The 18,072-nt window shown below is 37.1% G+C and overlaps 1 protein-coding gene across 15 annotated transcripts in view; it reads right to left on the bottom strand.

Annotated features, from left to right (window-relative positions):
- The window catches only part of nbeaa (neurobeachin a), an 894,135-nt gene that overhangs the window by 493,512 nt on the left and 382,551 nt on the right, over window positions 1-18,072 (bottom strand). The window lies entirely within an intron of this gene.

The raw sequence follows: 18,072 nt of genomic DNA, 5'->3' as shown, positions 1-18,072 counted from the left end.
ATACTTTTCCCATTCATCCATCTTCTGAACTTACTTTTTTCATTAACATGTGGATCCATTGACTAAACCTACTAACGGTGGGCACAATGTAGGAGCCAGTCCTAGAACAGATGCTAGCCCATAAACAGTCAACACATCATATTTGTCAATTCATTGCAAATTTGGTGCCAATTAACCTAAATACACATTTTTGGGATGTGGGAGGAAGCCCGATTAGATGTATAAACTTTGTGTGGACAAAAGATACATATTCCACACAGCCTTGAATTTGAACACTGGTTCATCAACCTATGAGGCAGTGACACTAATCACCGCGCCACTGTACTGTTCTGCAATGTTTCCAACATTTATTAGCTGTTTCCACAAATCTTTGACACTGTTATCAAATCATGTAAATACTTCTCAAGCAAAACAATAAGTGTTGTATTTTTCCAGCGAAAACTATTTACTCCCAATCACGGCATACATTAAGTGAAACATTTTTATCCAATTTTATGTACTTGTTCTTATGATTTAAAATGTTGTTAACAAGCTGATGGTCCAAACGTGAAAACAAAAACCTTAAAAATTACCAAATACATCCACTTTGAAGCAGAAAAGTTTTTAATTTCAGAACACATGCCTTCCATTTTTTTGAGGGATACTCATGGTAACAAAAAATACTTGGACGTAATACATTTTCTCATAATGTAGATTCTTGACACTGTTTTTCCTGAGGTAAGGAGACAGTCCTGTTCACCTGCCTATTCACTGTGACTGTTGAAGGTGGAGTTTTCATGTTAATACGGAAGCTAAACAGCACAAACCACACACGTCTGAAGTTGTTTTTCGTAATACTGCCTTTCAATTTCTTCATAGTTCACTGTCTATTAGGGGTTTTGAGGTGGAGACCGTTGAGGTGTACAAGTATCTAGGGGTGCATATGAGCAATAAGCTAGACTGGTCCAGGAACTTGCTGGCCATATACAAGAAGGGTCAAAGTAGGCTGCATTTCCTACGCAACCTCAGATCTTTTAGTGCCAGCAACACTATGTTGTGGATGTTCTATAACAGCGTGGTTGCCAGTGCCATTTTCTTTGCTGTGGCATGCTGGGGGTGCAGCATGAAAGTGGCAGACAAACTAAACAAACTAATTCAGAAGGCTTCCTCTGTGGTAGGAGAGAAACTGGACAGCTTGGAAACTGTGGCAGATCAGAGAATGTTGTCTAGGCTTTGGTCTATTATTTAAAATGCTAATCGCCCACTTCATAGTGTTGTGGTTGGACAGAAGAGCGTTGTCAGCAGTAGACTGACTAGCATCAAGTGCTCCACTGAATGTCACAGGAAATCCTTCCTTCCCCACAGCCATCAGACTCTATTTTAACCTTTTCTGGTCACTCACCCACACTTTAAGTTATTGCCTTTTTTTTCTTTATTGGATATCCAGGTACATTTTTTCAAGTACTTGAAATGTGCAACATACTATCTGTTCTTGTGCAATAAATTGTCTGCTCTTCACAAGAGAATAACCTTATGTGTTCTCAAAATGTGCAATATTAACTTAAGATGCAACATTCTGTACTTTAGTTTGATACTCATTTATATTTACATGATTACTTTATACTTGCTCTCACTGTAACATGTCCCTTGTCTGTTATTAAGTTGTAACATAAGCCATTTCCTTTGGGATTAATAAAGTTTTTCTGATTCTGATTCTGATATTGCCAGTGCAAAGTGACAGCTTATTTGTCTCACTCAAATCATTCTACAAAACGTAACAGCAACTGTAGAATTCACAAAAACTGAAATACAGGAGATGTTGTCACTATAGAGGAAGCTAGACAATGAGGTGAAGTGCACAGCTATATTCTTTTAAAAAAGTACAACCTCCCAAATCTATCTTTCCTGAAAATTACATGAATATGCTATCTACATATACAGTATGCAATCTCAATTAGTTTTAATGCTTTTGTTTTCAATTTAGGACCAATGATCCGACAACACCAATTAACAAGAACAAGCATGGAATTTTTAAAAAATAATTAGAAAAATGCACTTTTTATTGGATGTAGATGGATACTCAAGAACATTTTTGGCTTGAAAATGGATGTGCTCAGTGTCATATTTGACAATATTTAGATTGCATTTTAAACTGAAAGATCATTCACTGCCTTTTTTAAAGTTTATTTAAAAAGCTTTACTTAAGAAGTCAATTACAAATATGGCAAATAAATGTATAATATTTTTTCTGAAAAAAACAACTGCAAATTAAAAAACAGCAAACCTATGCTTTAAGAAATACGTATGGTGCAGACGTTATCGTTTCTGCTTAATACTCCAATAACACTGGTCTGAACCAAAATTATTCTATGCAAAAAATTGATGTACTTTATAGATTTAGGTGTGCTGAATCCATTTCTGAAAATGGAGTTGAAATTGAGATATTGGATTCAGTGAAAAACACTGTTTTGAAAAAGAAAAAAAATGTTCATTTTTATAAAAATATGTTTCTGTTTAATGGCTTAAGTATAGTATTTTTAATACTAAGAATACTATTTGAATTATATTTTAAGATTGAAAAATGAAAGTCTTCTCTGTTGTTAACGTTAGTTAAGATTAAAACAACCCAAAATGAAATATTTGCTACACATTTTATTCTCTATTTCTTTTTATCTCTTTTCTTATTCATTCAAAATAGCCAGGAATTTATATTTAGAAGGGTAGAAAGATGCCTTTGTACTGTCCAGAAGAGAGAAAATTGTTATTTTCATGTTTTTACAGAGATATTCAAGTTTGGGTTGATACATCCATTGTCTTCACCAGGTAACAGGTAAGCAAACTGTAAAAAATATTTTTCCTTTATTGAAAAAACGCATGTGATAACAATGTTCTTAGTAATACAAAGACAGAAAACAATGAGGAACTAGATGAGGACCTTTTTTCTTCCTACCTAGCACTTTGGTGCACTATATCTTTGGAAATCCATTTTCTGTACTCCCATTTGTATTTATCCCCTGAGAACGTGGGAGCAGTCCCTGAAGGACATGAGAAGAGGTTCCACTAGGACATCACTCAAATGGAAATATATATTATACTAGCCGAAGCCTGCCGCTACAGCGGTGTAAGAATAGGAACGGAAAACGGTGAGAAAGGAATTCAGTATAACAAAGGCTTAGGAAACCACCATCGCAGTATAACGAAAATAGCAAGGAGCGAAACCAATGGCAATGGTTGAGAGAGTACCTTCCTGTAGCAGGCTACGGAAAACATAGACATATATAGATAGACGCTGCATTCACTGTGTTGCCCAGTCAGCGCGTCTGCTCTATTGCGAGTGGTAAAAGTGCCATTTAAACTAATACAGGTAGATGTGGAAACCGGGTTTTCTGATGAAAAAACAATAACATTTTAAACAGTATCGCTTATATACAACAGATTTTGGCGAATCGTTTACATGCAATTATTTATGTCCATTTATACACTAAATGCGTACGTATCCCATGGTCTTAGAGTTGGTGTGCGGGGCTCTGTGAGTTGGCGGGCGTGGCTCTCTGTCTTGTGTGGCTCTCTGTCTTGCTTGCCCTTAGTTAGAGTTGGCGGGCAGGGCTCTGTGAATTGGCGATTATGGCTCTCTGTCTTGCGTGCGGTGTAAAGTCAACATGGCTCAGAGGTGCATGTGGACTTTTGCACAGACGAAAGCGACTGAGGCTGTGTTTGGTGAGTTGTTGCGTGCCTCGACAGCGATGCTGGACTCGGAGGACGGGTACAGTTGGCGTGCGTGGCTCTATTGTGCGTATCCTATGACACGGTAGGAGGGTTAGAGTTGGCGGACGGGGCTCTGTCGAGCGTATCCCATGGTCTTAGAGTTGGTGTGCGGGGCTCTGTGAGTTGGCGGGTGTGGCTCTCTGTCTTGTTTGGCTCTCTGTCTTGCTTGCCCTTAGTTAGAGTTGGCGGGCAGGGCTCTGTGAATTGGCGATCATGGCTCTCTGTCTTGCGTGCAGTGTAAAGTCAACATGGCTCAGAGGTGCATGTGGACTTTTGCACAGACGAAAGCGACTGAGGCTGTGTTTGGTGAGTTGTTGCGTGCCTCGACAGCGATGCCGGACTCGGAGGACGGGTACAGTTGGCGTGCGTGGCTCTATTGTGCGTATCCTATGACACGGTAGGAGGGTTAGAGTTGGTGGGCGGGGCTCTGTCGAGCGTATCCCATGGTCTTAGAGTTGGCGGGCGGGGCTCTGTCTTGCTTGTGCTCACTGTCTTGCATGCCCTCAGTGAATGATATATATAGATTATATTTTAATGCAAAGTGAGTTAATTTAGCAGACATCTGTTAGTTGTCTCACCATGAGACACTTTTAGAGGATTATAAGAGAAAAAAGAAAACTTCCAAGTGATTCGTTTTTGCAAGTAATAATTGTACCTAAAACAACTACTGTATATGTGCAATTTACATTTTCATCCCTACATCCACTCTTCCGCTTATCCGGCGTCGGGTCACGGGGGCAGCAGCTTAAGCAGAGAGGCCCAGACTTCCCTCTCCCCGGCCACTTCTTCCAGCTCTTCCGGGAGAATCCCAAGGTGTTCCCACCCCAGCCGGGAGACATAGTCCCTCCAGCGTGTCCTGGGTCTTCCCCGGGGCCTCCTCCCGGTTGGACGTGCCCGGAACACCTCACCAGGGAGGCGTCCAGGAGGCATCCTGATCAGATGCCCGAGCCACCTCATCTGACTCATCTCGATGCGGAGGAGCAGCGGCTCTACTCTGAGCCCCTCCCGGATGACTGAGCTTCTCACCCTATCTTTAAGGGAAAGCCCAGACACCCAATTTACATTTTTTCAAGTCTAAATAATTTAAAATATACTTTTCCCTAAGAAATAGTGTTTTGTTTTCATTATATACCCTTATATCTCAGAAGCTAGAGTAGTTGCCAGATTTGGATTTAACACTCTAAAATCTATAAAGAACACCTAAAGTTTTTGACAGAAATGAAAAAGTTGTGTTTTTTTTTAATATTTGATTCTCAAGCAAAACATTTTTTTAAATATAAGTAGCACAGCATTTCTGCTTCACCGCTTCAGAGTATATCACGTTTGATTCCCAACCTAGCAACTCTCTGAGTGGTGTTTGCTCATTCTCTCTGCGTTCGTGTGGTTTTTGTCTAGGTACATTAGTTTCTTCTTGAGTTAAAAAGATATGCATTTTAGGTCATTGGACAAGTTTATCCGAGTTGAGTAACTGTAGATGTGAGTATGCTTATTAAAAGGCACAGTTGATTCTTGGCTTGTTGCACATTCTGCCACAACATGTTTAGGATGCTGATAAAAGCTAAAACGTAAAATGTGGACTCAAAAAATATATGGATTCTATAAATAAAGTATAAATAAATACATACACAAAATACATGTATAAATCCATCATAAACAGTGTGTTTGCATATCCATTCATGTACTTTCTAAATTGTCAAACAGAATACAGGATATAAGGTGGAAACCATCCTTGAAGACTTATAAACACAGCTTCACTCACTCACAACGTATACTGTATGCATATACGAGTCCCATCAACCACGTGAGATAATGTGACCTCCAAAAGGAATCCACATAAACACAGAAAAAGCAGGAAAACCTCCACACTGAATGCATCCTTTCATTGAATCAGACTGTGGACCAAACATTGTGATGCTGTAGTATTTTACACAATATTAACCTACAGTATACAGCGGGGAGTTCAGGAAATTTTTAAGTTTTAAAAGTATTGTACCAATTAAAATCCTCAAATTTTGAGTGTATTAAAAAATTCTATTCTCGTTTGTTTTCTTCTTCTATTTTTCTAATTACATATGGTTAACATTGGCAGAACCATTGTAAGTTAATCATCAACAGACACTATTGTTTTACCACAGCTTAGTTTTAGCAAAGCAAAGTAAATCTTTATTATTTAAAGTGTTAAATTTAAAATGTGGAGACAAAATAATCATTGGCAGTATCCTCTATTATGATATATATATATATATATATTATCCTATATTATGATGCTGCCCTTAAGTACGGCTGTTACTGCACTGACTAAACATCACAGTCTAACAGTCCAACTACTGAGGATGAAGGTTGTGATAACAATCCCACTGGATCTGTGTGATAAGGCTGATCCTCATTCTATAGAAGTGATATTTTATAAAATATTCCTTTATCTTTAAGTGCACTACTAGTCTATTGCTAATATAAAGTTGTAGTTTGCTAAAGAGGTAGCACTGACATGATGGCTAACTAAAGCCGAAACTTGTTAGCACTTACAGGTCCGTGTTGGGAGGCACAGGGGAGTTTACCCCCATTTGCCTTGGGAAGATTTCAGTAAGGGTTTATAAAGAATGAAGCAATCATCATGGAATAAATTTTTTATCTGACTATATGCAAATAATAAATTAATTCATTGACATGTTCCATTCAACAGCTAAAAAATAAGTACTACTTAAAAGCATTACTTTAATTAATTTAATTAATTAAGTTTAGTTAATTTCTAACATAACTCACCTAAATAAACACAACTGTCACAGACTCAGTCACCCATTTGCTTACAGTACTACTATCAACTGAAGTTCTGAATTTTTAAATTACTTATTAGTTCAGAGCTTTTGAAATGCTCCACCACCCCAAAAATACTAAGGCTACAAGACAAGTAGCTCTATTCAAAGTGACATAAATCGAAAGACCGTTAACATAATAATAACTGACTACTATCATCCACCCTACTGAATGCATACAAGGATAGGACACTTTACATTTCCAGCAATTTTAAACATTTAGTAACTAAATGCCCTAAATCTCGACAACAAAAATATAACCCCCAGTAATGTGGCATTGTCATTTTTATTTAGTCAAAGTGGATTTGCACTCTTCAACAGGAGTAGGTGAATCTTTTGAAGAAGACAGAAGTGGGAACAGTAGATGATTTAAAACATCTTTTCTTTTTTCTGTCTATTAACTGAGTAATGTGCATAAGGAGTAGACTAAAAAAACAAATTCTGACTTGCTAATGTTTAGTTCTTCCAATAACCCATTATGAAAAGTTAATATAAAGACGGGATCATTCCTCCCTAAATCAGCTGCTGATGTTTAAAAAGTAACAAAGTATCTCACTGTACTATTATGCCCCTGCCTATAAGCATCTTATTAGTAATCACTCCCCATTATGCTCAGGATAACTAAAGATTGTCATAATTTTTCAAAAAGTGATCAAAACTGAAACAGTAAGAATGTTTGCTGTATAAAAAACACACGACCATTCCTTGTTTTGCCTAAATACAAAGAAATAATAAATGTGGTCTTTGCTTTGTCACTAGGATACATATTACATATCAAGAACAAACTGCTGCATCAACATTAAGATATTTACTGTATGTGTTTTAATGGAAGAACCTTTGAGCACAATTAACAGCTAATACAGCTAGCTTCAAGATGCTGCTGAAATAGGCTAAAGGCAGTTAAACGCACACATGTTGAGGACTGACTGTATAAGAAAATCATGACACTGCCTTAAGTGCTATAACTATGAACTATTCATCAGACAGTAAAAGGACATCTCTGCTGCTTTAGCACACTGTGTACTCCATTGCTTCTTCATGTAAACTTTATGCTGACCTTAATTTAATGTAAAGATTTATTTATTTATTTATTTTTTATTGTTCACTAATAGAACTCTCTTTTTTCCTCACTGCTTGATAATCAAGATTTGAATATATACACACACACACACACACACCCACACACACACATATATATGAGGTGTGATCAAAAAATACGGTCAATGTTTTCAAAAAGAAACGCTTATTGCAGTAAAAGATTTACAACTACTAGTCAGCCTCAAAATACTCTCCTCCATTTCGAATACACTGATCCTAAAACTCCTGCCACTTTGCGAAGCAGTTCTGTAAGTTTTCTTTCGATAGTGTCTTTAGTTGGGCTGTCATGGCTGCCTGGATGTCCTCAATGGATTGAAATTGTTTGCTTTTAATGGTCATTTTCAATTTAAAGAACAGCCAGAAGTCACACGGTGCCAGATCCGGCAAATAAGGTGAATGTTGACACAGTGTAATGTTTTTATTCGTCAGAAACTGTTGTGCTAACCGGGATGTGTGACAAGGAGCGTTGTCATGATGAAGAATGAAACCGTTTCTACATTTTCCTCAGTTATTGATGTTGAAGGACATCCTGATCTTTTCTTGTCTTTAACCGAGTCAGATCCATTATGAAATTGATCAAACCATTTGTAAACAGTCTTAGTTGTCGGTGCAGTGTCACCATAAACCGATTTTAACATCTGATGGGTTTCCTGCAGCTTTTTGCAATTTGAAACAGAATTTCATGTTAATCCAATATTAACGACAAACTCAACAGTGGCTCAGAAACGACTGACAGTATCAAACAAGTTGAAACTTCTCACAAACTAGGCTCTAGGATGGACATGTCAGAACCTGCACTGAATTGTTTTGCGTTGCTCTTGGATGATGCTCTGCATCAAGATTTACCATACGTTTTGATCACACCTCGTATATACACACTTCTCTTTCATTAACAAGCCTTTTTGTGAAACGCTTATAAACAAATCAGGCAGATTACTTGCATTTAACCTGGGCTCAGGGGGCAATTACAGTTCAATTTGAAAGGCACTGAAAGGATTTATCCAGGACTTCACTATAACTTACTTTTCTCACCAATTTCATATTAAACCCCAAAGTCCCCTAAATTAGAAATTAGACTTTCCATCTTGGAAACACTTCACTCCCTGTTTTGAGTGACAAAAGACCACAGGCTACACAGCGTTAAGGTCAGAAATGAAGATGATGCTCTATTGACTCAAAGAGCACAGTTTCTGATCCACCACATAAGGGCACATTATTACATCAGATGCTAAGCCCAGTAAACCATTTGTATTAACACTTAGGAAGTGTGACAAATTTGCCACAATCCTTGCAGTTAGGCAAATCATATTCAGCATCTATGGATTCTCAAATTAATAATAAAGAACTCCTGTTCCTAACCACTTTGTCCCTCACATGAAACCATTTTGACAATCTACATTTTCCACTCCTCACAGCTGACGAGGCACCTCAGCCTCCTCTGCTGAACTCAAGGAGGCCTTGGACCTCATGGATGGAGGTAGATACATATGAGTGTTTGGCAAGAAAGTTTAATTTTGAAACCTCCTTATTCCATTACAGAGCTTATGCTGGTGGCAATATTTGAAGTAAGGCAGAAACCACCCTTAATATAGTTTCTATGTGTCAGAGATGCAAAAAGAGACAAAGATGCTTATAAAAGCCCATTAAAAAAGGGGAGAACATATAAACTCAATGTGATCAGTGGCCAGGACAGAGACATGACTCCAGTTTCCTGGAGCTATAAAATAGCAGAGTTCTCCACTTTCCCAAAATGATGAAAAGTAATAGCCAAGTACTGCACTTAGAATTAGAATTAGAATTAGAATTAGAATTAGAATTAGAACAATCTGGACGAGAACAGGCCATTCAGCCCAACAAAGCTCGCCAGTCCTATCCACTTGTTTCCTCCAAGAAAACATCAAGTCGAGTTTTGAAAGTCCCCAACGTCTTACTGTCTACCACACTACTTGGTAGCTTATTCCAAGTGTCTATCGTTCTTTGTGTAAAGAAAAACTTCCTAATGTTTGTGCGAAATTTACCCTTAACAAGTTTCCAACTGTGTCCCCGTGTTCTTGATGAGCTCATTTTAAAATACAAGTCTCGATCCACTGTACTAATTCCCTTCATAATTTTAAACACTTCAATCATGTCACCTCTTAATCTTCTTTTGCTTAAATTGTAAAGGCTCAGCTCTTTTAATCTTTCCTCATAATTCAACCCCTGTAGACCTGGAATCAGCCTAGTTGCTCTTCTCTGGACCTTTTCTAGTGCTGCTATGTCCATTTTGTAGCCTGGAGACCAAAACTGCACACAGTACTCAAGATGAGGCCTCACCAGTGCATTATAAAGTTTGAGCAGAACCTCCTTGGACTTGTACTCCACAGATCGTGCTATATAACCTAACATCCTGTTAGCCTTCATAATGGCTTCTGAACACTGTTAGGAAGTTGATAGCTTAGAGTCCACTATGACTCCTAAATCCTTCTCATTAGGTGTACTCTCGATTTTCCGACCCCTCACTTTATGAATATATGTATCAAAAGGTAATTGCATTTAATATGATGAACATAACCTTCTCAAACTTGCTTAAATAAATTGAACCTGCACTGACAGCATCAAATACAAGGCTGGTATACAGGGCCCCACTCCACTGTAATGCACAATCATGCAGAATCAGAAATTAATCTAACATGCGAGACTTGGTGATGTGAAGAGAAAACCAAAACATCTGCAGAATGACCAGTGTGGGATTCAAACCTAGGATGCCTGATTCACAGGGCAGCAGCACTAACCACCATGCGCTGTACAACTCTTTCCTAATACAGTGTATATGCCTTATGTCTGCATGAAGTGACCTGGATTTGAAAACTGAACAGGGCAGATTCTATCATAATTACTAAACAATATTAACAAAGAAATGTAATTTAACATTGTCATCTTTTAAAATGAACACCAAATGAACTTAACATGATAATCATTTTGCAAAAGTTAATCTGCTTGCTCAGACTGGCAAATTGATTTGGCTACAGCGGTGGTTCTCAACCTGTGGAGAAGTAACAAAAAAGGGGGCACGAAGATGTGAAAAAAAGAAAATATGACAAATACATCTATTGAAACTAAAACAAATTAACTTAAACTACATTCTGATACTAGAAAAATAAATATAGAGTTAGATAATTCCATATTCTGAGTGAATGAAGGGCAATTGGATTATTAGTGTATTGATGATAGTCTGCATTTACTGGAGCACAGAACAGGGAATACTGCAAGATTTTAATTCTATTGTAGACCAGGCTTGCATATGGTTATCAATTTGTGTCGAAGTCCAGGTCTTTATGGCGTGTGCATTTGCTGCCCAGTAATAAAATTGAAAGTTTGGTAGTGCTATGCCCTCTTCTGCTTTAGGTCATTGTAGAGTTGCCCTCTTTGATACGTGGATGTTATGAATTCCAGCTAAATGAGGCTATGATTGAATGGTTTGAAATAGAAAAAGAAGCTTGGGAAGGATGTTCATCTTAACAGTACTGATTTCTCCTGCTAATGTGAAGGTGGACCATCTATTCATATCTTGTTTATTTTTTTCCATGCAGACAACAAAATATTGTTGAAGAACAGCTTGATATTTACCCCTAGATATTTAATGATCTGCTAAAATAAATGGGAAGGTGTCCAGTCTAGTACTGTATGCTAGATTTTATTTGAGTCCAGATATCTTTTGAAAATCTGTCAGTGCATTTAGGACTGCTGGCACGAAATTTTGTGGGTCAGATATATACAGTACCATATCATCTGCAAATAGTGATATTTTCTGTTCATGTCCTTCTCTGAAAATCCCTTTTATCTCCTTTTTATTATGAAATAAATAGCCAATGGCTCAATGGTGATTGCAAAGAGCAATGGTGATAGGGGACATCCTTGACAAGTACCACGTTCTAGTTTGAAGTAGTGTTAATATGAATTGAAGCTTCTGGACTAGTATAATGTAGTTTGATCCACGCTCATATGTTTGAGCCGAACCCAAATTTGTGCAATTATCTTATTCAATCATGTCAAATGCCTTTTCTGCATACAAATATAGTAAGATCTCTGAGATGTTAGATTTAATGGGTGAATATATTAAACAAACTCTGAAGATTAGAAGATAAATGCTTGCCTTTAATAAATCTGGTTTGGTCTTGTGATATTACAGAAGGAAGCACTTTCGCAATCCTTCCAGCTAGATCTTTGTATCTTAACGTCATGTGGATTTGTTAAGCTAAAATCTTATTGGCCTTTTCTCCGTGTTCATAATAATGATGTTGCAATTTAAAGATGAGCTGTTCCGTTTGTTTAGTAGTCAAGAGGTTAAATTCTGATTTGCAAAACCTGTCTTTTCCTATAATTTGCCTTATTTTGGAGACCTAGCGTATTCTAGATCTATTCCAGTAATTTTGCTGATTAACTCAGATGCCTTCTTGGCTTCCAATTTATTTTTGGGAGATAGTTGTGAAGTAATTGGTCCTTTAAAAATGCCTTAAGAGTTTCCCAAAGTATTCCTGCAGAGATATCTGGGGATGTGTTTGTCTCCAGAAAATAATCAATTTGCTTAGATAAGAATTCTGTTACAGTGCTCATTAGCTAATGACAGTGAGTTAAGACACCAGCTACAAAATGAGCGTGTAGGGAATAGTAAGTTAAGCTCCATTATCAGAGGGGCATAGTTGGAGATAACAATAGTGTCATACTTACACGATTTGATAATGGGCGAAAAATGATTGTATATGAAGAAATAATCAATTCTTGAGTAACAATGATGAATTTGTGAGAAGAAGGAATATGTTCTAAGGTAAGGATTTAAAAACCTCATTGCGTCTGATAAGTTCTGATCCATCACAAACCGTGTAATTATTTTTGCAGTATTAGATGATATCCCTGAAGGCTGAAGACCTATCCAGGTGTGGATTTAAAACTCAATTAAAGTCACCAGCCATTATAATTTTATGAGTGTAACATCCACACTGGGTGCATTAATACAGTATTCATCAGAACTACCAACAAAAAAACAAAGCTATTTTTATACAGTTAGCAGGGGCAGAAGACAAAAGCAAAGAACACAGCCTAATTGACTTTAAAAAAGCCTTTGATACAGCACCACACCAAAGACCATCTTTGAAACCAGCACATTAGCATCAGAGATAAACCTACAAAAACTGGATTTCAAGCCGGCAAATCAGACCAGAGACGAGAGGAGAATATTGCACATAAAGCAGGAGTGGAGCTGTTCAAAGGTTTCTCCTTTGATTGTTACTTTCCTAATCATCATCCTCTTTAATAAAACCCCTGTGTGCGTCCAGGTGTCCGTGTGTGTGTGTCTTCTGTTGAAGTTGCCTTGCATCACACCGTGCCCCGCCCATGCGCATGGCATCGTGGACACACACACACACTGGAACACACAGGGCAAACAGTGAATGGCCCTGCCACGGCCGCGCATAATAAGAAATTAAAGACACCATTGCTGGGGAGAGTGCTAATTGGGTAGTCACGGCCGCGCACATAAAATCCATTGCTGGGGAGACGCCACACATACAATAATCAGCTGCACGCCAGCACAGATTAAAATACTTGCTGGGGAACTAAATAGTACTTGCTGGGGAGACGCCACAGACACGATTATCAGCTACACGCCGCACATTACATCAGTTGCTGGGGACACTCTGCTGATTGCCCACTGTTGTGACAGAAAATTAAAGTCATGTTACGGACATCAAAGCCAGTATTACTGTCAGAGAAAATTACAGGCATTTTATGGAAATACAAACCAGTATTACTGTGAGAGAAAATTAAAGACAAACAATACATTGACACATATTACAGCCACATACAAGCCAGTGTTACTGTAACAGAAAATATTTTGGACCTATCTACTAACAACATGCCACTCAAAAAAAAGGACACGTCAAGTTGGACAAAAGACACAGACAATCAAATCCTTTATAAGCAACATCTCCTGGAAGAACGGTCAACTCAACAAGTAAACAAAAGAAAGGCTGAAAGACAAAGAAAAATACGAGCAAATAGATCGATTGAAGAAAAAGAAAATGAACGTCAGAAAAACGCTAAAAGAGAAAGTCTCAGAAGAGCAAACCTTGGCAGAACCAGTATTCAGCCACAGTCAGTTATATATTGCATTATCAAGAGTTAGAAGTTTTCTAGATGTTGTTGTCAAGGTTGTAGATGGTTCTGATCAAGACAAACTGTTCCCAAACTCAGACAGAATATTTACAAGAAATGTTGTCTATAATGAAATTGTATAGAAAAATTTCATGAGGTAAGAAAATAAAAAATTTTTCCTAAATTCAATATCTTCAGATATTGTGTTTTACAGATTGTTACAAAGATTTACTCTAAGGCAATATTAATTATACTTACTGTATTGTCATATATGTTTCTATTTTATTTTTATTATTATTTGGCCCCTTGCCATTTAATATACTGTAGACTGTTCCTGCTAATGTTTATGCACTACTGTTCTAGCGCCTGTTATTGTAACGGGCTTAATGTCTATTTCTACTAATTACATTGATTCTGGTATAGTTAGTAATGTGTAGGAACAGAACAATGGTTTTTAAACTGGTGACCACAGCCCTGTAAGGCAGCCAGGCTGCACTTGGGGGGGGCTGTGGCAGTCCTGGAAAAGTTCACTTCTTAAAATAAAAAGATAAAATGCTGCCTCAAATTAAAGCTTGCCTTTAATTTAAGTCACATAGCTATAAATAAAACTGAAAATATTCAATAGAAAACAGTTCTGTGGCAATGTAGTCATAGACTAGTGCTGCCGTTGTCAGCCAGAGAACAGGGGAGTGGGCCTTAAAAAGGACCATTAGTTACACATCACCTGAACCCGACATCATGCTAGGCTGCATTTCAGTCGCACTGCTCCATCTCACAGGGCTCTGGCAACAAGTCTTCACTACTGTCAGACTCTCCCGACCTTATTCTTGTATTCCATGGCTACCGTCTGAGCCAATTCATATCTGTGGGGTCCAAGGCTACTGTCTTGCTCCCCACCTCTTTGAGTTAATGCATGCCAGCATGAGAGACTGCTAGGGAACAAGGCACCAAGATTAACCGTTTTTTTTGCATAAAGGTGCGTTGTAACAGGTAAGCACTGTCTTAATCGTCCCAACACAAGAAGACTGCAAAAACTCTCTCTCTCTGTCACAGTTCTGAGGCACCAATATTGCAATATTTTTAGTTTTGGTAAACTTGTTTGCTGTATTATCATTTTCAGAATTAGAGAAACTGGCAGACTAGTACAATTTTTTTTTTTTACTGAGGAAGAAAGACGAATGTTGACAATACCGATTTTACATTTCATTTTAGTGTCATTAATATAATATTAATGATGAGGGGAATGTTTGTGGAGATGCTAATGTTCAGTTAATCTTTATCCTTTCTCAAACAATAAACACAGAAATAGGCTGACCCTAGAAGCAGAAATGAGCAGCCACAAAGCAGGCTTAGTCTTTACATTGACTTGAAACCATTTGTCAGGTATGTTTCTCTTTTTCTGACCATAAGTTGTGTGTAACCTTAGGAGAAAAGTAACTCCCATTTTGGATCTAGATTCAAATGTAATTGGATACTTTTTGTAAATGTAAAGTATTAAAGGCTTTTTATTATTCAGTATCAAATCACACTACTTTTTACAAATTAAAAGTAATGAATTTAAAAAAGCAATTGGAATACACTTAAAAAAACACAGACCCTTAGAAAAAAACTAACAATAATTCATTATTAGTGGAGTGTGTAATTGAGAACAAAAACAACATTTATTTCTATAGCACATTTTCATACAGACAATGTAGCTCAAAGTGCTTTACATGATGAAGAAAGAGAAAAAAGACAAAACAAATAATTAAAATTAGGGAACACTAATTAACATAGAATAAGAGTAAGGTCCGATGGCCAGGGAGGACAGAAAAAAAACTCCAGACGGCTGGAGAAAAAAATAAAATCTGCAGGGATTCCAGACCATGAGACCACCCAGTCCCCTCTGGGCAGAGAACAGTTTGGTCTTAAACAATATATGTCCAAAGGAAAGTGAACATTTTTTCATTTGTTGTATATCCACATTATGTGACTTTTCCCAGCAAGAAAATCTGAACAATGACTGCCATCTCTGCTCCTTTTATCACAGACAATACAGATAAGACAAATCAGCAAGACAGATATGATTAATACCACTTGTAAAGCTACAAATGGAGCTTAAGGTGAGACTTGTTATAAAGATATTTTGTAATTCTGAAAACTGTCAATGAATCCAAAAACTACATCTGTAATTATGATTAAATAAGTATACAGCTCATATTGTAATTTACAGCCACTATTTTTCTCTTGTAAGTTAATGTGCTTCATTATATCTGAAAAGAGAATTTAGTCAAATTGATTATGCTAGCAGTTTTGATACTTCAGGATCAGAAACATTTTGGATATTTTCATGTTTTGGAATATATAACAGGATGGGAGCCATATCTAAACACAAAATTTATTTATGCTGCATATACACCTTATACACATAGTGTAAAGGTAATTTTATACAATATTTTTAATAACACATGTGCACAGTAGCATCAGCAGAATACCTGAATTAAGAATTAACTGTTAAATAACAACAACAACAACAACAACAGCAGGCTTAAAAGGTTACTGTACACAGAGAATAGCCAAAAACACAGTGCGTAATGCATCTGACGGTAATGATGGTTGATAACAAACTGGGGCCAACAGAGTGCCAGAGCCTCTGCTCCCTCTAAGCTGTGCCACACAGCAATGTTCAGTCGTGCCACTCACTGCCCCTCCCACGCAGCAGTTTGGTAATGCACCTACGCCTGCAGAAAGTCCACTGGAGTGCCCATGATGCCCCAAAACCCCACTTTTAGGATGAGTGCAGTTGCACTACTTAAAACAGAAAAAGACAAACAAAAAATATTTAATGAATAGTTTAATGAAAATACAATTCTACTAATTCTGCAAACCTGTTCAACCCAGAAGCAGCATCTCACCAAACCAGACACTATCCTGGCCCTGAAATTGGCCAGGTCTAGCCAAATTACTGTCTGCACTGAATGTGAAAATTTGTTCTTGACTTGCATGTACTTCCCAAGGTACTCTTGTATCATCCTACAACTCAATTACATGTACAGTATGTCAAGTTGGTTCTTGCCGTGTGTCACTGCCTACTGGGGTAGGCAGTGGTCCAACCCACAACTCTAAAGTGCAGCAAGCAAGATTCAAAAATGAAAGCATGGAAGAAAAACCAATTGTTTAATTATTTTACAGCACATATACTTTTATATGTAGGATAGGATCAATATTCAATTATAACAAACAGACACACTTGGATATACTGTATTTCAAATCGATTCAATGGCAGGTTAAGTGATTTGTTAATGGTCACACAGCCAGTCAGAGGCTTGTGATCTAAACGTATATGAGCTATGCAAATCTGTAAGGAAAAATTCTTAACACAAAGGGAAATTACAAAGTTTTTATGTCTTATTAAGATTAATATTTGACACAGGAGCAACATTCAATAATTTATACCTTTTTCACTAAATTAAGCACGATTTAATGAAGCTTAAAAAAATAAAAACAAAAAACAAGGAAACAAATAAATAGATAAACAAAAAGGTTTTCAATACAAAGTGAATCATAGATTTAAGGAATAAGTTACAAAATTACTTTAATACTTCATCTCTTCATGATGATATTTGTATGTTGGGCTAAATGGTCTAATGGATCTTTTGCTGGCTATTTGAGGTGAAATAAATGAGGACTAATAATGTACATTTGACAGATACATTAAATAATGGAGACTTAAGATCAGGATATGACATTCTTTTTTTTTTTTTTATCAGTGTAGAGGTAGGTAAAGCAATTTCCTTTGGGGCACACAGTGAAAATTCAGGAACAAAACCAGGAACATTGTGCTTGGAATATAAACCAAGATATTCTATTCCAGTCCTCACACTTAACATGTAAAAATAAAAAAAATAGAGGAATAGCCTCCATTAATAAACCATAAGCATTGCCCTGACATTAGGTGGTTCTGCACTGATGAGGTCATTGAACGATTAAAGTTATCATCCACCCTTCACCTTTACAGTCACATACTAAAATTAAGGACAAATTCATTGATGTTAATGAACGTATTTGAGATGTAATGACACATGACAAGCACCCCTTAAATATTTAACTGTAAATGCTAATCAAATTAAAGCAGGGTAGGAACTTATGTAGGAAAATTCTTTCAAGAAACTCACAATCAGGGAAACTGTAGTTCAATGAATGTACATAAACTATTTACCACACTTTCAAATGCACATCAGAGGATAAAGTCCTTCAAATCTTACAATTAGCCAAAGGGTAGTGGGTATGACATTCTGCTGATATGGTT

Source organism: Polypterus senegalus, chromosome 2 (genome assembly GCF_016835505.1).
Source record: "Polypterus senegalus isolate Bchr_013 chromosome 2, ASM1683550v1, whole genome shotgun sequence".
NCBI classification, from domain to species: domain Eukaryota; kingdom Metazoa; phylum Chordata; class Cladistia; order Polypteriformes; family Polypteridae; genus Polypterus; species Polypterus senegalus.
The sequence above is the reverse complement of the archived record's forward strand: the minus strand, read 5'-3'. Positions and strand labels throughout refer to the sequence as shown.